Below are 27,096 nucleotides of genomic sequence, written 5' to 3'. Positions count from 1 at the left end.
ATAACAGAAAGTGAATTTAGGATAATAGTCATAAAATTAGTCTCTGGGCCTGTAAACACTATAAAGGACAGCAGAGAATCTCTTGCTACCGAGATCAAGGGACTAAGGAACAGCCAGGAGGAGCTAAAAAATGCTATCAGTGAGTTGCAAAATAAAATGGAGACAACTATGGCTCAGATTGAAGAGGCAGAGGAGAGTATAGGTGAACTAGAAGATAAAATTATGGAAAAAGAAGAAGCTGAGAGAAAGAGAGATAAAAAAAAATCCAGGAGTATGAGGGGAAAATTAGAGAACTAAGTGATGCACTAAAGAGAAATAATATACAAATAATTGGTATTCCAGAGGAGGAAGAGAGAGGGAAAGGTGCTGAAGGTGTACTTGAAGAAATCATAGCTGAGAACTTCCCAGATCTAGGGAAGGAAAAAGGCATTGAAATCCAAGAGGCATAGAGAACTCCTTCAGACATAACGTGAATCCATCTTCTGCACGACATATCATAGTGAAACTGGCAAAATACAAGGATAAAGAGAAAATTCTGAAAGCAGCTAGAGATAAACATGCTCTAACATATAAAGGGAGTCCTATAGGACTTGTGACCAATCTCTCCACTGAAACTTGGCAGGCTAGAAAGGAATGGCAGGAGATCTTCAATGTGTTGAACAGAAAAAAATATGCAGCCGAGCATCCTTTATCCAGGAAGTCTGTCATTTATTTATTTATTTATTTATTTATTTTTTAATATATGAAATTTACTGTCAAATTGGTTTCCATACAACACCCAGTGCTCATCCCAAAAGGTGCCCTCCTCAATACCCATCACCCACCCTGCCCTCCCTCCCACCCCCCATCAACCCTCAGTTTGTTCTCAGTTTTTAACAGTCTCTTATGCTTTGGCTCTCTCCCACTCTAACCTCTTTTTTTTTTTTTTTTCCCTTCCCCTCCCCCATGGGTTTCTGCCACGTTTCTCAGGATCCACACAAGAGTGAAACCATATGGTATCTGTCTTTCTCTGTATGGCTTATTTCACTTAGCATCACACTCTCCGGTTCCATCCACGTTGCTACAAAAGGCCATATTTCATTTTTTCTCATTGCCATGTAGTATTCCATTGTGTATATAAACCACAATTTCTTTATCCATTCATCAGTTGATGGACATTTAGGCTCTTTCCATAATTTGGCTATTGTTGAGAGTGCTGCTATAAACATTGGGGTACAAGTGCCCCTATGCATCAGTACTCCTGTATCCCTTGGATAAATTCCTAGCAGTGCTATTGCTGGGTCATAGGGTAGGTCTATTTTTAATTTTCTGAGGAACCTCCACACTGCTTTCCAGAGCGGTTGCACCAATTTGCATTCCCACCAACAGTGCAAGAGGGTTCCCGTCTCTCCACATCCTCTCCAGCATCTATAGTCTCCTGATTTGTTCATTTTGGCCACTCTGACTGGCGTGAGGTGGTATCTGAGTGTGGTTTTGATTTGTATTTCCCTGATGAGGAGCGACGTTGAACATCTTTTCATGTGCCTGTTGGCCATCCGGATGTCTTCTTTAGAGAAGTGTCTATTCATGTTTTCTGCCCATTTCTTCACTGGGTTATTTGTTTTTCGGGTGTGGAGTTTGATGAGCTCTTTATAGATTTTGGATACTAGCCCTTTGTCCGATGTGACATTTGCAAATATCTTTTCCCATTCCGTTGGTTGCCTTTTAGTTTTGTTGGTTGTTTCCTTTGCTGTGCAGAAGCTTTTTATCTTCATAAGGTCCCAGTAATTCACTTTTGCTTTTAATTCCCTTGCCTTTGGGGATGTGCCGAGTAAGAGATTGCTACGGCTGAGGTCAGAGAGGTCTTTTCCTGCTTTCTCCTCTAAGGTTTTGATGGTTTCCTGTCTCACATTCAGGTCCTTTATCCATTTTGAGTTTATTTTTGTGAATGGTGTGAGAAAGTGGTCTAGTTTCAACCTTCTGCATGTTGCTGTCCAGTTCTCCCAGCACCATTTGTTAAAGAGACTGTCTTTTTTCCATTGGATGTTCTTTCCTGCTTTGTCAAAAATGAGTTGGCCATACGTTTGTGGGTCTAGTTCTGGGGTTTCTATTCGATTCCATTGGTCTATGTGTCTGTTTTTATGCCAATACCATGCTGTCTTGATGATGACAGCTTTGTAGTAGAGGCTAAAGTCTGGGATTGTGATGCCTCCTGCTTTGGTCTTCTTCTTCAAAATTACTTTGGCTATTCGGGGCCTTTTGTGGTTCCATATGAATTTTAGGATTGCTTGTTCTAGTTTCAAGAAGAATGCTGGTGCAATTTTGATTGGGATTGCATTGAATGTGTAGATAGCTTTGGGTAGTATTGACATTTTGACAATATTTATTCTTCCAATCCATGAGCAGGGAATGTCTTTCCATTTCTTTATATCTTCTTCAATTACCTGCATAAGCTTTCTATAGTTTTCAGCATACAGATCTTTTACATCTTTGGTTAGATTTATTCCTAGGTATTTTATGCTTCTTGGTGCAATTGTGAATGGGATCAGTTTCTTTATTTGTCTTTCTGTTGCTTCATTATTAGTGTATAAGAATGCAACTGATTTCTGTACATTGATTTTGTATCCTGCAACTTTGCTGAATTCATGTATCAGTTCTAGCAGACTTTTGGTGGAGTCTATCGGATTTTCCATGTATAATATCATGTCATCTGCAAAAAGCGAAAGCTTGACTTCATCTTTGCCAATTTTGATGCCTTTGATTTCCTTTTGTTGTCTGATTGCTGATGCTAGAACTAGGAAGTCTGTCATTTAGAATAGAAGGAGAGATAAAGGTCTTCCCAAACAAACAAAAACTGAAGGAATTTGTCACCACTAAACCAGCCCTACAAGAGATCCTAAGGGGGATCCTGTGAGACAAAGTACCAGAGACATTGCTACAAGCATGAAACCTACGGACATCACAATGACTCTAAACCCATATCTTTCTATAATAACACTGAATGTAAATGGACTAAATGCGCCAAACAAAAGACACAGGGTATCAGAATGGATAAAAAAACAAGACCCATCTATTTGCTGTCTACAAGAGACTCATTTTAGACCTGAGGACACCTTCAGATTGAGAGTGAGGGGATGGAGAACTATTAACATGTCACAGGAAGTCAAAAGAAAGCTGGAGTAGCCATACTTCTATCAGACAAACTAGACTTTAAATTACAGGCTGTAACAAGAGATGAAGAAGGGCATTATATAATAATCACAGGGTCTATCCATCAGGAAGAGCTAACAATTATAAATGTCTATGCACCGAATACAGGAGCCCCCAAATATATAAAACAATTACTCACAAACATAAGCAACCTTATTGATAAGAATGTAGTAATTGCAGGGGACTTTAACACTCCACTTACAGAAATGGATAGATCATCTAGACACATGGTCAATAAAGAAACAAGGGCCCTGAATGATACATTGGATCAGATGGACTTGACAGATATATTTAGAACTCTGCATCCCAAAGCAACAGAATATACTTTCTTCTCGAGTGCACATGGAACATTCTCCAAGATAGATCACATACTGGGTCACAAAACAGCCCTTCATAAGTATACAAGAATTGAAATCGTACCATGCATACTTTCAGACCACAATGCTATGAAGCTTGAAATCAACCACAGGAAAAAGTCTGGAAAACCTCCAAAAGCATGGAGGTTAAAGAACACCCTACTAAAGAATGAATGGGTCAACCAGGCAATTAATTCTTTAAATTAAAGAAATTTAAAAATATATGGAAACAAACGAAAATGAAAATACAACAATCCAAATGCTTTGGGATGCAGCGAAGGCAGTCCTGAGAGGAAAATACATTGCAATCCAGGCCTATCTCAAGAAACAAGAAAAATCCCAAATACAAAATCTAACAGCACACCTAAAGGAAATAGAAGCAGAACAGCAAAGACAGCCTAAACCCAGCAGAAGAAGAGAAATAATAAAGATCAGAGTAGAAATAAACAATATAGAATCTAAAAAAAACCTGTAGAGCAGATCAACGAAACCAAGAGTTGGTTTTTTGAAAAAATAAACAAAATTGATAAACCTCTAGCCAGGCTTCTCAAAAAGAAAAGGGAGATGACCCAAATAGATAAAATCATGAATGAAAATGGAATTATTACAACCAATCCCTCAGAGATATAAACAATTATCAGGGAATACTATGAAAAATTATATGCCAACAAACTGGACAACCTGGAAGAAATGGACAAGTTCCTAAACACCCACACGCTTCCAAAACTCAATCAGGAGGAAATAGAAAGCTTGAACAGACCCATAACCAGCGAAGAAATTGAATCGGTTATCAAAAATCTCCCAACAAATAAGAGTCCAGGATCAGATGGCTTCCCAGGGGAGTTCTACCAGATGTTTAAAGCAGAGGTAATACCTATCCTTCTCAAGCTATTCCAAGAAATAGAAAGGGAAGGAAAACTTCCAGACTCATTCTATGAAGCCAGTATTACTTTGATTCCTAAACCAGACAGAAACCCAGTAAAAAAAGAGAACTACAGGTCAATATCCTGGATGAATATGGATGCAAAAATTCTCAATAAGATACTAGCAAATCGAATTCAACAGCATATAAAAAGAATTATTCACCATGATCAAGTGGGATTCATTCCTGGGATGCAGGGCTGATTCAACATTCGCAAATCAATCAAAGTGATACATCACATTAATAAAAGAAAAGAGAAGAACCATATGATCCTGTCAATCGATGCAAAAAAGGCCTTTGACAATATTCAGCAACGTTTCTTAATAAAAACCCTTGAGAAAGTCGGGATGGAAGGAATATACTTAAAGATTATAAAAGCCATTTATGAAAAGCCCACAGCTAACATCATCCTCAACGGGAAAAACTGAGAGCTTTTTCCCTGAGATCAGGAATACGACAGGGATGTCCACTCTCACCGCTGTTGTTTAACATAATGTTGGAAGTGCTAGCATCAGCAATCAGACAACAAAAGGAAATCAAAGGCATCAAAATTGGCAAAGATGAAATTAAGCTTTCACTTTTTGCAGATGACATGATATTATACATGGAAAATCCGACAGACTCCACCAAAAGTCTGCTAGAACAGATACATGAATTTAGCAAAGTTGCAGGATACAAAATCAATGTACAGAAATCAGTTGCATTCTTATACACTAATAATGAAGCAACAGAAAGACAAATAAAGAAACTGATCCCATTCACAATTGCACCAAGAAGCATAAAATACCTAGGAATAAATCTAACCAAAGATGTAAAAAATCTGTATGCTGAAAACTATAGAAAGCTTATGAAGGAAATTGAAGAAGATATAAAGAAATGGAAAACCATTCCGGGCTCATGGATTGGGAGAATAAATATTGTCAAAATGTCAATACTACCCAAAGCTATCTACACATTCAATGCAATCCCAATCAAAATTGCACCAGCATTCTTCTTGAAACTAGAACAAGCAATCCTAAAATTCATATGGAACCACAAAAGGCCCCGAATAGCCAAAGTAATTTTGAAGAAGAAGACCAAAGCAGGAGGCATCACAATCCCAGACTTTAGCCTCTACTACAAAGCTGTCATCATCAAGACAGCATGGTATTGGCACAAAAACAGACACATGGACCAATGGAATAGAATAGAAACCCCAGAACTAGACCCACAAACATAAGGCCAACTCATCTTTGACAAAGCAGGAAAGAACATCCAATGGAAAAAATACAGTCTCTTTAACAAATGGTGCTGGAAGAACTGGACAGCAACATGCAGAAGATTGAAACTAGACCACTTTCTCACACCATTCACAAAAATAAACTCAAAATGGATAAAGGACCTGAATGTGAGACAGGAACCCATCAAAACCCTAGAGGAGAAAGCAGGAAAAGACCTCTCTGACCTCAGCCGTAGCAATTTCTTACTTGACACATCCCCGAAGGCAAGGGAATTAAAAGCAAAAATGAACTACTGGGACCTTATGAAGATAAAAAGCTTCTGCACAGCAAAGGAAACAACCAACAAAACTAAAAGGCAACCAACGGAATGGGAAAAGATATTTGCAAATGACACATCGGACAAAGGGCTAGTATCCAAAATCTATAGAGAGCTCACCAAACTCCACACCCGAAAAACAAATAACCCAGTGAAGAAATGGGCAGAAAACATGAATCGACACTTCTCTAAAGAAGACATCCAGATGGCCAACAGGCACATGAAAAGATGTTCAACGTCACTCCTCATCAGGGAAATACAAATCAAAACCACACTCAGATATCACCTCACGCCAGTCAGAGTGGCCAAAATGAACAAATCAGGAGACTATAGATGCTGGAGAGGATGTGGAGAAACAGGAACCCTCTTGCACTGTTGGTGGGAATGCAAATTGGTGCAGCTGCTCTGGAAAGCAGTGTGGAGGTTCCTCAAAAAATTAAAAATAGACCTACCCTATGACCCAGCAATAGAACTGTTAGGAATTTACCCAAGGGATACAGAAGTACTGATGCATAGGGGCACTTGTACCCCAATGTTTATAGCAGCACTCTCAACAATAGCCAAATTATGGGAAGAGCCTAAATGTCCATCAACTGATGAATGGATAAAGAAATTGTGGTTTATATACATAATGGAGTACTACGTGGCAATGAGAAAGAATGAAATATGGCCCTTTGTAGCAACGTGGATGGAACTGGAGAGTGTGATGCTAAGTGAAATAAGCCTTAAAGAGAAAGACAGATACCATATGGTTTCACTCTTATGTGGATCCTGAGAAACCTAACAGAAACCCATGGAGGAGGGGAAGGAAAACAAAAGTTAGAGAGGGAGAGAGCCAAAGCATAAGAGACTCTTAAATACTGAAAACAAACTGAGGGTTGATGGGGGGTGGGAGGGAGGGGAGGGTGGGTGATGGGTATTGAGGAGGGCACCTTTTGGGATGAGCACTGGGTGTTGTATGGAAACCAATTTGACAATAAACTTCATATATTGAAAATAAATAAATAAATAAAAATATTCATGTACTAGTCTTTGAGCAGATATATGCTTTTACTTCTCTTGAATAAATATCTACAAGTGGGTTTATGGTATGGTACATGTATGTGTAACTTTTTAAGAAGATGCCAAACTGTTTTCTAAAGGAGTTGTTATTTTAGATTCCTATTTGCAGTGTATGCGAGTTCCAGTTACTCCATGTCCTTGGTGAAACTTGGTTTGGTCAGTCTTTTACATTTTAGCCACTCTAAAGAAGGTGTGCTGGTGTCTTATTTTGGTCTAAATTTGCATTTCCCTAATGACTAATGGTTTTGAGTATATTTCACAAACTTAATCTGTACATCTTTGGTGAAGTGTCTGCTCCAATGTTTGCCCATTTTTTGATTGGGTTGTCTTCTCATTGTTGAACTGTTTTATATTCTAGATACAAGTCCTTTTTTTGGATATATGTTTGCAAGTTTCTCCAAGTCTGTGCTTTGATTTTCATTTTCTTTACAGTATCTTTTGGAAGCGAAAAATTTTTAATTTTTAATGAGGACAAATATATAAATATTTTCTTTTAGAGTTCATGTTTTTTGGGTCATATCTATGAAAGCTTTACCTAACCAATGCCATTAAAATTTATCCTATTTTTCTTTAAAATTTTAATGGTTTTAGGTCTTATATTTAGGCCTATGGACCATTACAAGATAATTTTTTATGTAGTACACATAAGTTGTTTTGGCTACCTAGGTCTTTTGACTGTCCACATAAATTTTAGAATCAAATTGTCGATGTCCTTTTAAGAAAACCTATTATTTGATTGAGACTGTGCATCATCTTTAAAGAAATTTGGGAATAATTAACATTTTAACAATATTGAGTCTTCCTATACATAAACGAGTCCTCAACTTTGTTCTTATCAAGATAGTTTTGGCTATTTTGAGTCTTTTGCATTTCACTTAACTTTTAATATCTGCTTGTCAGTTTCTGAAGAAAACCTGCTGGAATTTTGATAAGGACTGAATAAAAATCTATAGATCAATTTGGAAATAACATCATCTTAATAGTGTGTCTCCCAATCCAGGAACATTGAATGTTTCCCCATTTGTTTAGATGTTTTAAAACAGTTCTCTCAGCAATGTTTTATAACTTTCAGTGTACAAAACTTGCATTTCTTTTATTAAATTTATTCTTAAACATGGTATTCTTTTTAATGCTTTTATGAATGAAATTATATTCTTAATTTTTATTTTCAGATCATTCACTAAAGCTACATAAAAATATAATTTGTTTTTTGTATATTGATCATGTATCCTGTGACCTTGCTGAATTCACTTAGTAGCTTGAGGAGTTGTTTTTTGTTGTTGTTGTTGTTGTTATTATTTGTTTTGTAATTTCTCTAGAATTTTCTATGTAGATCACCATGCCATCTACACATAGGCATGATGGTCTACACTACTTTCGTTTCCTCTGATATGTATGCCTTTTCCTCCCTTTTTCTTCCAAATTGTGCTGGTAGAAGCTCCAGTACAATTTGAATAGAAGTGGTGAGAATGAACATCTTTGCCTTTTATGCAATCCTAGAAGTGAAACATTCAGCCTTTCACTATTAAGAATGTTTGCTGCAAGTTTTTTTTTTTCCTTTTTTTATAGATGGACTTTATCAGGCTGAGGAAGTCTGTTCTACTCCAAAACTGTTTTACAGTTTTTATCATGAATAGGTATTAGACTTCTGTCAATGCTTTTTCTGTGTATATTGAGATTTTCATGTGGCTTTTGTCCTATATTGTCTCAATATGATGTAAAACAATTAATTTTTGGATGTTAAAACAACCTGGCATTCCTTGGTTATGCATCCATTTGGTTATGGTGCATAATCTTTTTTATATGTTCTTATATGTTGTTTCCTAATATTTGCATCTATGTTCATGAAGGATATTGGCCTGTAATTTTCGTTTCTTGTGATGTTTTTGTCTGGCTTTGGTACAAGTGTGGTACTGGCCTCATAGAATGATTTGATAAGTATTCCTCCTTATTTTTTGGAAGAATTTGTGGAATAGTGGTATTATTTCTTCTGTAAGTATTTGGAGGAATTTGTCAGTAAACTTGTGTAGGCCTGAGCTTGTCTTGTGGTAAGATTTTTAACTTTTTAACTTTTAATTTTTAATTTTTTTACTTATTTTAGGCATATTCAGATGTTTTTTTCTCCTTCAGTTGGTTTTGGTATTTTGTGTTTTTCTGGGAATTTGGCCATTTCATCTAAATTATCTAATTTGCTGCCATAAAGTTCTTCATAATATTCCCTTAAAATCTTTTAATTTAACTTGGAATGTTTCTTTTCTAATATAGGCATTAAAGTCATGAAATTTCCTCTAAGTATGCTTTAGCTGCATGTCATAAATTTTGATACATTATGTTTTCATACTTATTCAGTTCAAAATATTTTCTAACTTCTTATTTGATCCATGAATTATTTAGAAATACAGTAAAACTTTGGATTGCAAGTGACTTGTTCTATGAGTATTCTGCAAGATGAGCCAAGATTTCTAATAAATTTTAACTTGATAAGCGAGCAATGTCTTGCAATACAAGTAGTATGTGATGCCAAATGTCACATGATCACAACTGAGCCAATGGTTCTTGAAATTTGCTTTGATATATGAGTGCTTTGGATTACAAGCATGTTTCTGGAATGAATTATGCTAACAAACCAAGGTTTTACTATATGTTACTTAATATCCAAACATTTGTGGAGTTTTCAAATTTCGTTCTGTTGTGATTTCTTTCTTTTCTTTTAAGTTGGCTCCATGTCTAACATGGGGCTTGAGCTAACAACTCTGAGATCAAGAGTCAGCTGCTGTACTGAATGAGCCAGCCAGATGCCCCTCTTTTGTGATTTCTAATTTAATTCCATTGTGGTCAGGAAACATACCTCATAGGAACAACATACCTTCAATTCTTTTAAATGTATTATTGCTTTATGGGGTAGTATGTGCTCTATACTGGAGAAAATTCCATGTGCATTGAAAAGAATGTATAGTCTACTGCCATTGGATGAAGAGTTACATAGATATCTGTTAGGTCAAGTTGGTTGAAAGTGTAATTAGAATATTTTGTATCTTTGCTGGTTTTCTGTCCAGTTTTTCATTGAGAGTGCAATATTGAAGTCTCCAAATATTATTGTATTATCTATTTCTCACTTCAACTTTCTCGGTTTTTCTTAAATATATTTTGGGGGCATTGTTTTTATATACATATGTACAATTATTGTAGTTTACCTCTGAATTGAACTTTATATCATTATAAAATGTGTCTTGTTTCAAGTGGGCTTTTTTTTTTTTTTACCTTAAAGTCTATTTTTCCTGGTATTATTATAATCATTCCAGCTCTTTTTGTTACTGTTTGCATGAATTTTTCCATCCTTGTACTTTAACCTATTTGTGTTTTTGAATCAAAAGTGTTTCTTTAAAGTTGGATGCTATTTTTAAGTCTAGTGTATCTTTAAAATTAGATCCTGTTTTTATTTGGAGTGTTTAATCCGTTTATACTTAATGTAATAATTGAAATGGCAGGATTTACATTTTCCATTTGATTCTTTGCTTTCGATGTATTTTATGTATTTTTTGTTTCTCCATTTTATGTGTTAAATAGGTGTTTTCAAGTATACCATTTAAATTCCTTTATTGCTGGGGCGCCTGGGTGGCGCGGCGGTTAAGCGTCCGACTTCAGCGGGTCACGATCTCGCGGTCCGTGGGTTCGAGCCCCGCCTCAGGCTCTGGGCTGATGGCTCAGAGCCTGGAGCCTGTTTCCGATTCTGTGTCTCCCTCTCTCTCTGCCCCTCCCCCGTTCATGCTCTGTCTCTCTCTGTCCCCCCAAAAAAATAAATAAATAAATTCCTTTACTGCTTTTTTTGTTTTGTTTTGGTGACTTGCTTTTTTAAAAACAGACTTTGTTTTTCAGAAAAGTTTTAGGTTCATGGAAAAATTGAATGGGAAGTATGAGATTTCCCATATGCTTGACTTTTTTTACTATGTATTTTGAAGTTATTTTCTCAGTGTTTCTATGGAGATTTCAGTATGCATCTTAATCTAAATCAAACTAGTTCAGATTAGTACTAACTTCATTTCAGTGACAGAGAGAAACTTCACTCCAGTATAACTCCCTTACCTTTCTATTATGAGCTTATTAACACAGATTTGTAGTTATTATTTTATATAGTAGTCTTTTAAATCAGGAGAAGAATTTAAACTATGTATTATAATGTCTTCTGTATTTACTTGTTCAGTTACCTTTAATGTTACACTTTGTTTCTTATATGGATTTGAATTACTCTCTAGTGTCCTTTCCTTTAATCCTGTAGGACTCCCTTTAGTATGTTTTGTAGGACAGGACTGCTTATGACAAATTATCTCTGCTTTATCTGTGAATGTCTTTATTTCTCCTTAATTTATTATTTTGAAATAATTATATATTCAAAAGAGTTGTAATAACAATACAGGCTCTGTAATGATATCCCCTGTTACACTGTTGATTTTGATAATTTGTGTCTTCTTTCTTTGTAAGTCTTATTAAGTTTGTCAATTTTATCAATCTTTTGATTGATAAGTTGAACTGGATTTTTTTAGATTTTTATCTACTATTTCCTGTTTTCGATTTTGTTGATGTTTGCTCTGATCTTCATTATTTATTTCCTCCTCCTTGATTAGGGTTTATTTTACTCTTCTTTTTATGTTTTTTCCCCTATTTTTTGGGGTGTGTGTGTGTGTGTGTCTGTGTGTGTTAGGAGTTTAGATTAATAATTTTAAACAGTTCCTCAGCACTGCTTTAGATGCTTCCCAGAAAGTTTGATATGTTGTATTTTTATTTTCATTCCATTAAATATATTTATTAATTTCTTTTGACACTTCTTTTACTCATGGACTATTCAGAAGTGTGTTGTTTGGTTTCCCAGAGTTTGGAGACTTTACTATTATCTTTCTGTTTTTCATTTCTGGTGTGATTCCATTGTGGAGAGAGAATATACTCTGTATGATTGCAATTGTTATAAGTGTAATAACATTTGTTTTATAGTCTATCCTGGTGTATATGCTCTGTGGGCACTTGAAAAGAAGATGGTATATGTTGTTGTTGAATGGAGTGTTCTGTGAATGAACATTAGATCCTAAAGTTTGATGACACTGTTGAGTTCTTTAATACCTATGCTGATATTCTGTCTAGTTGTTCTATCAATTATTGAGAGACAAACTTTGAAGTCTTTCACTATAATTGTGGATTTGTTTATTTCTCGTTTTAGTTCTATCAGCATTGTTTAGCATATTTCAAAGCTCTGTGTTTTGGTTCATGCACACTTAGAATTACTTGATCATTCCAGTGGATTGTTTCTTATCATGATATAATGTCTCTCTCAATTACTGGTATTTTTTTGCTCTGAAATCTAATATATATCCATTCCTGTTGACTCTTGCAAATTAATATTGACATAGTATTTTTATTTTCATTTTTTTACTTTCAACATACCTTCATTGTTATATTTAATGTGAGTTTCTTATAGACACATAATTGGGCCATGTGTTTTTTAATTCACTGTACCAATCTCTGTCTTCTATTGATATATTTAAGCCATTTAAATTTAATATACATATTGATATATTGGGAATTAAGTCTGTTATTTTATTTTTTATTTTCTATTTCCTCTCTCTGTGGTTCACTTTCCTGGAGTGTTTTCCCCTGCCTTCTAATGGGTTGCTTGAACATTTAAAAAATTCCATTTTGACTATAAATATCTATATTTATCTATAAGTACTATAAATTCTGAGTACATTTCTTTGTATAACATTTTTAGTGGTTATCTAGGTATTATATTATATATACATAACTTCTGTTATAACCACACAGTTCCCTTAGGTTCTATTAAGTCTTTAAGTCTATTTTCTTTCCATTGTTAAGATTAATTGATTTATATGATTTTATTTGTACAATTGATTTATATGATTTTATTTATTATTTCCTCTGTCACCTCCATTCAGCTATTGTACTCATAATTGCATATTGAATTTTGGTTGTATTTTTTGGTTCAAAAATTTTCGTTACTTTTTTTATGTATCTTCTTGTTTTGCGGAGATTCTCCCCACCCCCGTTTGTTTTAGGTGTTTTGTAATTGCTTTGTGAGGCAGTTTTATGATGGTTTCTTTAAAATCCTTGTCAGATTTTAACATATTATGTGTCATCTTGGTGTCAGTGTTTATTGATTGCCTTGTCTAATTAAAGTTGAGGTCTTCCTGGTTTGGGGTATGATAAGTGAATTTCTTATTGGAATCTGAACATTTGAATATTGTTATGAAAATCTAGATCTTATTTAAACCTCTGTTTCCACATGACTCCTTGTACACCACCCTTGCAGAGGCAGAGTGCTACCTCATGACAGCCAGGAGGGGGTGGAAGTCTAGGTTTTCCACTTGGCTTCTATTGGCACCTGGTGGTGGGTAGGGGGATCTTCTATGTCTGGGGAGGAGTGAGAAATCTGGCTTCCAACTAGGCCTCCACTGATACCACCATGGCTGGGAGAGTCAGGCATGACTCCCTACTGCTCCTCACATGGACTTCACTGACACTGCAGTGGGTAGTCTTGTGTGCTGGTAAAAGTTCTAACTCTCCACTTGGCATTCCCTAACACTGACCAAGCAAGGAGGGGAAGGGCTCTTTATTACCTTTGAGTGGGAGGTGAAATTCAAGCTCCCCACCTTGTCTTTACTGATACTGTAGGGAATAGGGTTGCACCTTTATAGGTTGCAACCAGACAGTTTGCAATTCTATTCTTCCCACTTTGCCTTTGATAATAGGTGTGGTGTTGAGCTATAGTTTTTTTTTTTCTGTAATGTTTAGCTAAAGTAGAACAATTATTATTTCAAAATTTTCTGCCTTCATATGCTGCACTTTTTCTGGTCCTTAGACTGGAGAGAGCAAGTTTTGTTTTGTTTTGTTTTTGTCTGTACCCATTAGTATTTCTGGGTTGCCAGCACTTAGTCTCACATATATGTAAAACAAAATTAGAACCCAGAGAATTTACTGTCACACATTTCCTCAGGTCTCAAGATTCCTAGCCAGTTTGCCTTCTTCTCTCCACCTTTTAAAGTTTTTTTGTGTTTTCTAATATAAATGTTCAGGTATGTATATACAGTGGAATATTATTCAGCCATAAAAAAGTCTTCCCATTTGCAACAACATGGATGGATATAGAGAGTACAATGCTAAGTGAAATAAGCCAGTCAGAGAAACACAAATACCATATGATTTCACTCATATGTGGAATTTAAGAAAGAAAACAGCCAACTACAACAACAAAAAGAGACGAGCCAAAACCAGACTCTTAACTATACAGAACAATTAGATGGTTACCAGAGGGGGTGGGTGGGTGGGGGAATGGGTGAAATAAGTGAAGGGGATTAAGAGTATACTTATCCTGATGAGCACTGAGTAATATATGGAACTATATTGTACACCTGAAACGAATATAACACTGTATGCTAACTACACTGGAATTAAAGTAAAATAAAGTAAAATAAAATAGAATACATGCACAGAAAAATGTCCATGGCTTTCAGCTCTACTTAATGGAAGGCATAGGGGAAAATTATTTATGCTTCATCTTTTGAAGCAAAATCCCTGTATGTTTCATTCTGAAGGAGATATTCTTTCTTATGAATATAGAATTATTCATTAACATTTTTCAGCACCTTGAATATGTTATCCCACTGCCTTTCTGCCTTTATAGTTTCTGGTGAAAAGTCAGCTATTAATCTTACTCATGATCCCTTGTATGTGTTACATTATTTTCTTTTGCCACTTTTAAGATTTTCTCTTTGTTGAAGGCATACAGATGGACAACAGACATATGGAAAGATGCTCAATATCACTAATGCAAATCAAAACCATAAGAGATATCACTTTACACCTGTCAGAATGACTAGTATCAAAAATACAAGAAATAGCAAGTGTTGGCAAGAACGTGGAGGAAAAGGAACCCTCATACACTATTGGTGGGAATGTAAATTGGTCCAGCCATTGTAGAAAACAGTATGGAGATTCCTCAAAAAATTAAACATAGAAATACCAGATGATTCAATAATTCCACTACTGAATATTTCCCCAAGGAGAACAAAAACACTAATTTGAAAAGATATATGAACCTCTATGTTTATTGCAGCATTATTTACAATAGCCAAGATATTACTCATTTATAGACAAATGGATAAGGAAGATGTTATATGTGTGTACACACACACACACACACGCACACACACATTGGAATATTATGCAGTCATAAAAAAGGATGGGATCTTACCTTTTGCAACAACATGGATGGACCCAGAGGGTATTATACTAAGTGAAATAAGTCAGACTGAGAAAAACAATACCATATGATTTCACTCATATGTGGAATCTAAAAAAGAAGTGAATAAACAAACAAAAAGTAGAATCAGACCTATAAATACAGAGAACAAACTGATAATTGACAGAGGGGTAGGGGGTGGGGGATGGGCAAAATGAGTGAAGAAGAGTGGGAGATACAGGCTTTCAGTTATGAAATGATTAAGTCATGGGAATAAAAGGCAAAGCATAAAGAATATAGTCAATAATATTGTAATAATATTGTCTGGTGACAGATTATAGCTATGCTTAATGGTGAGCATAGCATAATGTATAAACTTGTCAAATCACTATGCTGCATACCTGAAACTAATGTAACATTGTGTGTCAACTATAGTCAAAACAATCTAAAGATTTTTCTCTTTGTCTTTGTTTTTCAACAGTTTTACAATGATATATCTAGGTATGAATGTTTTTCAGTTTATTTTCATTAGAGTTTATTGAGCTTCTTATATGTGTATATATTAGTTTTCCACTGTGCTTAATGTTTTTCTGCTTTTTTCTGTTTTTTTTTTTTTTTTTTTTTTTTTTTGTCAGTTCCTTGAGGGCTTTGACAGGTTGGGAGCAGAAGGTACCACTTCAATCTGGGCTTGTCTATTCTGAATGGGCAGTTTCACTGTAATCCTCAGACTTTTCCAATTGCCAGTTGCCTTGGGCAATCTCATCACCAACCTTTTTTGGAGACAGACAGAGGGAGCCAATCTTTAGGGCCAGGGCAGTGGTGGCACCAACCTCCCATTGGTGCACCTTAGGTAAACGACTTTGAATTCATTTGGGTCGAACTTAGGCAGCATGGAGGAGGCAGCTGGTGTTGGATAAACTTGGATTTTGGGACAACTGAAGGCAAAGTTGCACCATTGCCTGCCCCAAGTGGAAAGTTATAAATTTTAATTTTTTAATTTTATTAAATTTTAATTTTTAAATATATCAAATACATACATTTTTTTCCTTGTCTCTTCTTATCATGTGCATGGTTTCCTCTGCCTTCTTGAAAATAACACTACTTATAATAGCTGTTTTAATGTCGTTGTCTGATAAGTCTATTACTGTGTAATTTCTGAGTCTATTTTCAGTTATTGATTTTTTCCTTAAAAAAATTATTTTTATTTGAGAAAAGTGGGGGGAGAGAGAGAGAGAATCCCAAGCAGGTTCCATGCTCAGCATGGAGGCTGATGTGGGGCTTAATCCTACAATCCTGGGATCATGACCTGAGCCAAAACCAAGAGCCCAATACGCAACTGACCGAGACACCCAAGCACCCCTAATTTTTTCTTCTTAATATAAGTTGAGTGTCCTGACCTTGTATGTCTGATACTTTTGATGCCTGATGTGGTAAATTTTACATAGGTGATTGAAGACTTTTTTAGTGCAGTTGACCTTTGAACAACATGGGTTTGAACTGTGCAGGCCCACTTACACACAGATTTTGTTTTGGATACAATACAGTACTGTAAATGTATTTTCTCTTAAGATTTTTAATAAGTCTTTTTTCTAGTTACTTTATTATGAGAATACAATATATATTATATATCATAAATGTACAATTTATATGTACAATATATAATACATATAACATGCAAAATATGTGATGTTATGTTATTATGAAGGCTTCCAGCCAACAGTAGTTAAGTTTTGGGGGAGTCAAATGTTATATGTGGATTTTCAAATATATGGGAGGTTAGCACCCAACCCCCACATTGTTGGAGGGTCAGCTGTATTACGTTAAGTGTTTTTGAAATTTGTGCTTAGACATAGTTGCTTAGAAATAATTTGATCCTTTTAATACTAGCTATTAATTTTTGTAAGCTGGGTTCAGAATACCCTCTTGTCTAGTGCTAGTTTTGTCTCTTTACTAAAGTGGTACCCATCTGATGACTCTGTGTGTGATAAAAGTTATTTATATTCTGAGTGGTGAGAACACAAACCAAAAATCCAAGTTTATCCTAGCCCTCTGTGAGCTCTGGATCTTATTCTACCTGATCGTCTCTAATGATCTTTCCTTTGGCTGTCATGTGCTAATGAACATTCTGCTAAAGAGTTTAGGGGAATCTTCTGTGGCTCTCTAGATTTCTCCATATGTGTGCATCTCTTTCCTCTTCAAGACTTTGCCACATAAATGCTAGGTACCTTGGTCTCCTTGAACTCTGAATTTTGTCTCATTAATGCATGGAATCACCGAGCTCTACTTTTGTGCTCTTTCCTTGTGCTGTGGCATGGAAACTTTCTGAATGAAGGGAACTAAGGCATTCACAGGGTTTGCCTCATTTGTTTCCCTTCTCTCAGTGTTCTCCATCCCATACTACCTGCTGTTCAATATCTGAAACCTCTTTTTTCCTTTAATTTTGCCCAGTTGGTAAGACAGAAGGGCAAATCTGGTTATAGTATTGTGTCATGGCTGGAAGCAGAAGTACAAAAATCTGATTCTTAAAATGCACAGTTGACACCTGGGCTGATATTAGGGAGTACAAGAGGGCTAGGAACTTATTTTGTTACTATTTAGATTAAATGAGAATTTAAAGACAAAAGGCACAAAAATAAAAAGGATTATAAGAAACTCCTATGAATAGTTACATGCCAACAAACTGGATAACACAGAAGAAATGTGTAAATTCCTGGGAACATATGATATATGAAGAATAAATCATGAAAAAATAAAAAAATCTGAATAGACCAATTACTAGTAAGAAGATTAAATCACCAATAAAAAACCTCCCGAGAAACAAAAGTCTAGGAACAGACAGCTTCACTGGTGAATTCTACCAAACTTTCATAGAATAATTAATACCATCCTTCTTAAACTCTTCCAAAAAATAGAAAAAGGGGGAATAGTTTCACATTCATTTTACAAGGCCAGCATTACCTGATACCAAAACCAGAAAATGACACCTTAAGAAAAGGAAATTATAGGCCAATATCTTTAATGAGCATAGATGCAAAAATCTTCAACCAAATATTAGCAAACTGAATTCAACAACACATCAAAAGGATCATATACTGTAATCAAGTGGAATTTATTTCAGGGATGTAAGGATGGTTCAATATCCATAGGTCAATTGATGTGATACAACACATTAACAAAATGAAGAATAAAAATCGTATGATCATCCCAATAGATGCAAAAAAAAAAAAACCACTTGACAAAATTCAATATTCATTTATGGTAAAAATTCTCAACAAAGTGGGTATAGAGGGAATGTACCTTAGCATAATAAAGGCCATATATGACAAATTCACAGATAACATCATACTTAATGCTGAAAAGCATCAGGAACAAGACACGAATGCCTACTCCACTTCTATCCATCAAAACTTTGGAAGTCCTAGACAGTAATTAGGCAAAAAAGAGAAATAAAAGCCATCCAGATTGGTAAGGAAGATGCAAAGCGGTCACTATTTGCAAATGACATGATATTATGTGTAAGAAACCCTAACAATTCCACCAAAAACCTGTTGGAACTAATAAACAAATTCTGTAAAGTTACAAAATAAAAATCAGTATACAAAAATCTGTTGCATTTCTATACACTATTAATGAACTATCAGAAAGAGAAATTAAAAAAAACTATCCTGTTTATAACTGCATCAAAAAGAATGAAAATACTTAGGGATCAATTTAGTGAATCAATAAGTGAAAGAACTGTACTCTGAAAATTATAAGACATTGATGAAAAAAATTAAAGAAGACACAAGTAAATGGAAAGATATTCCATGCTCATGAACTGGAAGAATGAATAATTTATAATGTCCATACTACCCACATCAATCTATAGATTCATTGCATCCCTATCAAAATTCCAGTGGCATTTTCACAGAAATATATATACATGCACACAATGGAGTAATATTCAGACATAAAAAAGAAGGAAATATTGCCATTCGCAACAATGTGGATGATTTTTGATGCTAAGTGAAGTCAGGCAAAGAAAAACAAGCACTATATGATCTCACTTATATGTGGAATCTAAAATAAGACAAAAACAAAACAATTCAGAGATACAGGGAACAGATTGTTGGTGGCAAGTGGGGTGGGTGGGTGAAATGAGTAAATGGAGTCAAAAGGTACAAACTTTCAATTATAAAATATATAAGTCCTGGGGATAATGTACAGCATGTTGACTATAGTTAATAATGTTGTATTGTATATTTCAAAGTTTCTAACAGCATAGAACTTGAAAGTTCACATCACAAGAAAAAAATTGTTAACTATATACAGTGACAGATGTGAAATAGACTTATTGTGGTGATTATTTTGCAATATATACAAATATCAAGTCATAATGTCATACACCTGAAACTAATATAATGTTATATGTCAATTATATCTCAACAAAAAATGAGAATTTAAGTATCAACTTTCAATCCAAATACAACATTCAGAAGTTAACACAGTAGGGAGTGTAGTTAAAACTCAAATTTGGGTCTGTGAACATACATATATGATAAAGAGTAGGTTCTGAGCACTCCAACTGAGAAACCATAACAACTTACCACAAATTTAGCAGCTTAAAACAACACAAATTTATTATCTCACAGTTCTGTAGGTCATAAATCTGGGTGCCACATGACTTGGCTGGTTCCTTGACTTAGTGTCTTAAAAGACTGATATCAAGATGTCAGCAGGGCTGTGTTCTTTTCTCAAGATTCTGCAGGAAAATCCCTTTCTAGGGTTATTCTGATCATTGGCAGAATTCAATATGGTTTTAGAATGTAATCCCAGTTTCCTTTCCGGGTGTCCATCCAGAGGTCATTCTCATGCAGGCTGCCTCTACCCCCTAGTTTGTATTCCCTAGTTTCATAGGTAGATTGGATCCCTCAAGCTTTGAGTCTCTCTGACTCTCCCCTCTGCCTCCTCTTTCCTGCTACATCTCATTTCACTCTAGCTGGAGAAATTTGTCTGCTTTTAGGGGCTCAAGTGATTAGATTTGGCTGACCCAGACAATCCAGGATAATCTCCCTATATTATAGCCCATAGTCTTAAATTCATTTGCAAAGTCTATTTGGCCATGTAGCATAACATATTCACAGGATCCAAGGATTAGGTCATAGTCATCTGGGGTGGGGGGACGCATTATTTGGCTTACCATATCAGCGTATTGGTTAAAACCCTCATCCTATCCTTGACCTTTATACTCCAAGAAGACCTTTATACTCCAGAGAAATAAATAATTGTACCCCTGGGAGATCTCTGACATTCTCACCCTTGTTGTTATTCAGTTTCATCTTGGAGAAGACAGAAATAAGCAGATACCAAATATCATCACAAAATCTCAAAGCTGGAATCACTTATTCCAGCCCTCTAATTTTACAGATGAGAAAATTAATGTTCAGAGACAGGAAGATGCTTTGACTAGTTAGTGGTAGAGCTGAATATTGATTCTGGAGCTACAGATCTTTGCCAATATGTGGTTTCATTAATTATATGACTATGCATTTACCTATCTTTTCTAAGCTTCAGTTTGTTCATCTGAAAAATGGGAATAATAATGATCTTTACTTCTCAAAGATGTTGTAAGAATTAAAGGAGGGGCGCCTGGGTGGCCGAGTTGGTTGAACGTCTGACTTCAGCTCAGGTCATGATCTCACATTTTGTGAGTTTGAGCTCCACATGGGGCTCTGTGCTGACTGACAGCTCAGAACCTGGAGCCTGCTTCCGATTCTGTGTCTCCCTCTCTCTCTGCCCCTCCCCTGCTTGCACTCTGCCTCTCTGTCTCTTTCTCAAAAGTAAATAAACTTTAAAAAAAAGAATTAAGGGGAATTAGTGTGTGTAAAGTACATAGTACAGTAACTGTACCTGGCACTTAGTAAATGCAAGAAATGTGAGCTATCATTACTGTTGTTGTTGTTAATATTATTATTTTATGAATCAAGGCTGCATCAACATATAGGCACTTTCTCTTGACTGAATTGATTCGATAACTGAGTAATTTAGTTGAAGCAATTGTGAATGTGAGACTTTTATGTTCTATCACTGCTTTTTCAATATGGTTCTTTCTTTCTGCTCGAGTGACTTAAAAATTTAGATAGGTGAGAAAAATCTATACTACCCAAACTGAACCTTTATTTTAAGGTGCTAAAGCAATATGATCACGTCCATTCTCTATTTTAGTAAACTTGGTCATGAATGCACTCATAAAACAAATGCTTTTTGAGTGTCAGTTATAGGCCAGGAGATATTATAGAGGTGAATAAAACAGTCATGATCCTTGTGGTGCCTGGCTTGCTCAGTGGGTAGAGCACAACCCTTGATCTTGGTGTTGTAGGTTCAAGCCACATGCGTATGGAAATTACTTAAAAATAAAATCTTAAAAAAAATGTATTTAAAACAGACATGATCCTTGCTTACTCAGGGCTTATTGACTGGGGAGAAACTGACATTCAGTGAGTAAGTAAATATGTAAATAAAGGTCACTATAAATTCTTTGAAGGAAAATAATAGGATGATATAAGAGATTTTTAAAAACCTATACTAGATTGGAGGTCAGAAGGATTCTCTGAAGAGTGACATTTTAGCTGAGGCCCAAAGAAAGAGAAGGAATCAGCCATGTAGAGAGTGTTCATGTGGTCGGCCTTGGAGACGGAAATAAATACGCAGATTTGGAGGAGAGGAAGAGGGAGAAGGAGAGAAGGAGTGAAGGGGAAAGTTTGGCTGAAAAGTTAGATACAGGCAGGTGATAAGGGAAGGGATGGCCTCAAGATGAATCCCAGGTTTCTGACTGGAAGTTAGGGAATATTGTTAGAAGGAGTTTAGAGGCATTAGGTCTAATTTTATCAACCACTTGTCATGTTGCGTGTAGCTTCACATGATATTTGGCTTTTTAATTTCCAATTTCAGAAGAAATATTGTATAAAAAAGCGTGATAATCAAATCTACCTGCCTCCCTCAAAGGATTCTTGTGAATATCTGTTCAGAAATGCAGTTATAAAAAAAGCAAAAAATGAAAAGAGAAAAGAAAGCAGATACAATCATGAGTATTTGTTTTATGGGAGAGAAATAGGTGGATTTAATTACATATCAGTTGCTTAGAAGTGGAGCTGGTAGAGACGGTGAAATTAAAAGATTAGAGAAGGGAAGTCAATAAATAGAAAACAGCATTTCATTTTTGATGCAAACAGGGTGTCATTTGAGTCAATCTGGAGAAAGATAAGGGGATTAACATTTTTAAAGGGGAACTTGAAATGGGTGCATTGGCATAATGGAGAGACAGTATGTAGCTTACTGCTCTGTTATTTATTACTTATTTTAATCTCAACCAAAACTCTATAATCCAGACATTATCCCATCTTAAACATGAACAAACTGAGGCTTATAGTAGCTAAGTAAGTTGTTCCAGGTTAACAAGTGACAAAACTGTGATTTAAACCCATGTCTGTCAAACTCCTAAACCCAACTACTGACACCCGAGGCTGACAAACTTGTTCATAAAGGGCCTGAAACCAGTTTAGGTTTTGTGAGCCATATGGTCTATTTCTCAACCACTCAATTTTGCCATTGTAGCACAAAAGCAGCCATAGATGATACATAAATGAGTGGATGTGGCTGTAAGCCAATAAAATTTTACTTATAGAAGTAAGTTGGTGTGCTGGATTTGGCTGCTGACCACCGGCTCACGTTAAGGAAAAGAGACGGCTTAACAGTTTCTGTGGAAAATGGTGATGCCAGAGCACACAAAGCCTCATTTAAAGACAATCCACAAAGAAAATTATTTCAGATGCAAATTAATGAACTTCCAAGTTTCTTAGAATTTGCAATGGTTATGTCACAGCCTAGCAAACATTTGTTGTTCATGGTAAAGCAGAATGGGAAGACACTAATTAAAATTCTAAAATCATCCAGAAATATCTTACCCAACAGTTCCAAATTTGTCTTTCTCCCAACCTTTTACTGGAGCTACTTACTGACTAGGAAATTGAACAGTGTACAGTGACTTTTTCCTTTGTGTTCCCTTTATCAATTTTTTGGGGGGGGGCAGTAAGAACTAGCCACAGGAAAAAAGGTAAAAAGAGCAGACAGAGGGAGGGTGGTCACAGATTTGAGTATATTGGATTAAATCACTTCTGAGGCTTCTAGATTAGTGGTCTGTCGTAATTAGCCCCCGACAATCCTAAATTTCACACGGGAAGTGAGATGTTCAATGTATGTATTTTCTATTGGCACCGTAAAAAATGACCACAAACTTAGTGGTTTAAATGCTTGCTTATTATCTCACGGTTCTGTGGGTCAGAAGTCCAGGCACAGCATGGCTCCCATGGGTCCTCTGTCTCACAGAAGTCCAGGCAAAGCATGAGGAGGACTCAAGCTGAAATCAAGGTGTCAGCTGAGCTGGGTTCTTATTTAGAGATTTTGGGGAAGATTCCCCTTCCATGTTTATTCAAGTTATTAGCAAAATTTAGTTTCTTGTGATTTGAGGACCAATGTTACCTCTTCCTTAACATGTTCCCCACTTCATCTTCAAGCCACTGATGACACCTGGAATCCTATTTGTGATTTGAATTTCTGACTTCATTTTCTGCTCTGCTTTTAAGGGTTTGTGTGGTTAGATTAGGCCCACCTGAAAAATCTCCACATATTAAAGTCATGTGAGTAACAACCTTAATCATATCTACAAATCCTTTCTGCCACATAATATAATGTATCCATGTGAGTTACACCGGGAGGCAAAGGTCATGGAGACTATTTCACATGTAGTAAGTTAGAATTTGTTATTGCAGCTACTTTCCAGGAAAGAGGGAGGTTGGGAGGAAAAGTATTTGGGTTCTAATTTAACTCATCAGCTGTTGTTTTTCAATGTCAGTGCTGAAGACTGAATTTCCTTCCTTCCTTCTTTCCTTCCTCCCTTCCTTCCTTCCCTCCTTTCTTCTTTCCTTCCTTCCTCCCTCCCTCCCTTTCTTTCTTCCTTCCTTCCTTTTAACAAAAGTTTTACAGGATACATATAAATTAAAGAGAGAGATAATGGACCTACAGGTAAGGAGCCTAACAGGCTAATAGTTACTAGTGATTGGCATGACAAGTAAACACAGGGCAAAAGATCACAGCAGAGAGGGGGAATGCAAATATTTCAGTGTCAGAGTATTGAGCTACACTATCTAGAAGAGATGCAATCTCATCCACCAAACAAAGGATGAGTAAAAGTTATTAGCTTTGGGGTACCTGGGTGGCTCAGTCAGTTGAGTGTCCAACTCTTGATTTCAGCTCAGGTCATGATCTCATTGGTCATGGGATCGAGCCCTAAATAGGGCTCCACTGCAGCACAGAGCCTGCCTCTCTCTGCCTGTCACTCTTTCTCTCCCTCAATAAAAAAATAAACACTTTTTTCAAAAGTTAGTTAGCTCTTCCAATGTTTGTCATTGTATTTCATTGTCTTTTTGATTTCTTTCCTAATTTTCATTTCAATTGAGTAAGAACTGAAAGAAATGGAAAATCAAACTGTGGTCACTATAATTATCATTCCAGGATATCCCAACCATCCTGAATTACAAGGGCTATTTGTCTTGATCTTCTTGATCATTCATCTGATGACTCTTCTGGGAAATGCTTTCACATTCACCGTGATCAAAATCAGTCATTTCCTCCACATTCCACTGTATTCTTCGCAACTTGAGTTTCTTGGACATCTGCTACTTGTCCATCACCATTCTGGTCACGCTAGTGAAATTATTCCAGGAGAAGAAGACCATGTCGTATGAGTGCTACCTTTCCCAGATGTTCCTGTGACCTGTGCTGGGGAAATCTTGTGGCTGCTATGACTTATGAACACGATGTAGCCATTTGCTACCTTCTGCACTATCTGTTTCTCATGATCTAAAAGTCTGTGTGCATTGGTTGACTGGAGCTTGGCTGGGTGGACTAGAGAATTCTGTGACATACTCAGTGCTGGCAGTCACATTCATTCTGTGTGGGTTCAACCAGATCAGCTGCTTTCTCTGTGATATCCCACTGCTCCTGGAGCTCTTCTCAGACACTTCTCTCGATGAGTTTGTGCTCCATCATGTTGCCAGCACCACCACTGGCTTGAGCCCTTGCCTGTTTACTGCAATGTCTTACATACTTATCTCTGCCATCTTTAGGATTCCTTGAGGACAAAAACAAGGCCTTCTCTATCTGTGCATCCCACTTCACTGTGGTGGTAGTGTTCTTTGGGATAGCTGACTTCAACTATGACAGCCCAATGTAGGCTACAGCCCAGATATGGACACCCTGGTCTCTGTGCTTTTCTGTGTTGTAATCCCCTTGTTGAACTCCATCATCTACAGCCTATGAAACAAGGAGGTCAAGGGTGCCCTGAGGAAGCTGGCTGGAGAAGGTAGATTCTGTAGTAATAGTAATATTCTGTAGTAATATCAGATTAACATTTTTCATCTGCAGAGTCCTTATTCTTTCTTTCTTTCTTTCTTTCTTTCTTTCTTTCTTTCTTTCTTTCATCTTTCTTTTTTTCCTGTTGATAACTTTTACTTGTATAACCTTTTAGTTATTTTATTAAAATACCATGTTTATTAATTTTTAAACCATTTAAAAATTATATGTATTTAAGGTGTACAAGATGATAATTTGATAGACATATACATAGTGAAATAGTTACTATAGTCAAGCTAGTTAACACATCTCCACACATAGTTACCCATTTTTATGTGTGTATGATAAGACCACCTGAAATTCACTGTTAGCATATCTCCAGTATTCAATACCCACAATTCCTAACAAAAATCTAGTACTGAAATTCACTTGCACATGTCCCAAAAGAGATAAGAACCAATCTTCTCATTGTATGCTGGGAAAAGATGATTACCATAACTTTAATGAATACATGAGAGAATTAATTGTTTTCATTTCTAACAGTTTCTATTGAAGCTGTTGCCCTTGAATTCTGTTTGCACTCTGAGGTATCTCAAAACAGCCACTCAGAGAGAGATTACATGGTTATTCCCAAATGGTCAGTCCACAAGCATTTATAAATGTCCATTCTAGAAAAATGAATTCATTGAGAGATCTAAGAAAGATTTTTGACTCTCATATTAGGCAATGAGTATACTCAAGGTAGGTCCTACAATGGCAGGCCTCCATCATGATGGATGGTAATTGATAGCCTGTTTTACCAGAGAATATCCTTTCCAGTCTGGGAGAGAACCAGAGTAGGGAACAGGAAGCCCTGCCACAAAGTCAGAAATCCAAAGCTTTTGGTGAAAGACAGTGGTAAGTAGTTTATTTACTATCCCAGTTGAGAAAAACTCTGCCCAGTATCAGGATATACTTACTTCTTAAGAGCATACTATAAAACATTGTACATATTTTCATTACTACTTTTATGACCTTTATGTAATGACATATGTGTAATATTATTTTCATGTTGATTAATGTCTGCAATAGTAATAATGAAACCAGAATTGAAATGACCTGAGAAATTATCAACTTAACAGCCTGAGAAGTGCCTACATTCTTTAAGTAAGGTAATATGAGGGGAAAATTTGTTCATGGTAAATAATATATGATGCATAGTATTACTCTTACTCTAATTTTGACAAGCAAGACAGAAAGAAATAATTTTTAGGCAGAAAGCATATTTCCTATGCATCCATTATCATATGATATTAAGGATGCACAAAATATTTATTTAAATAAAATATAACTAAATTTGTATAATTCATATTTGGAAACATTTTTGTTCACTATGCTAGCAGTTCTCATATTTATAT

General features: G+C 35.9%; 1 pseudogene; it reads left to right on the top strand.

Annotated features, from left to right (window-relative positions):
- The first annotated feature begins 24,819 nt into the window (after positions 1–24,819).
- Positions 24,820–25,741, top strand: LOC131490813 (olfactory receptor 5V1-like; annotated as a pseudogene).
- The last annotated feature ends 1,355 nt before the right edge of the window (positions 25,742–27,096 follow it).

Source organism: Neofelis nebulosa, chromosome 2 (genome assembly GCF_028018385.1).
Source record: "Neofelis nebulosa isolate mNeoNeb1 chromosome 2, mNeoNeb1.pri, whole genome shotgun sequence".
NCBI lineage: Eukaryota > Metazoa > Chordata > Mammalia > Carnivora > Felidae > Neofelis > Neofelis nebulosa.
The sequence above is the reverse complement of the archived record's forward strand: the minus strand, read 5'-3'. Positions and strand labels throughout refer to the sequence as shown.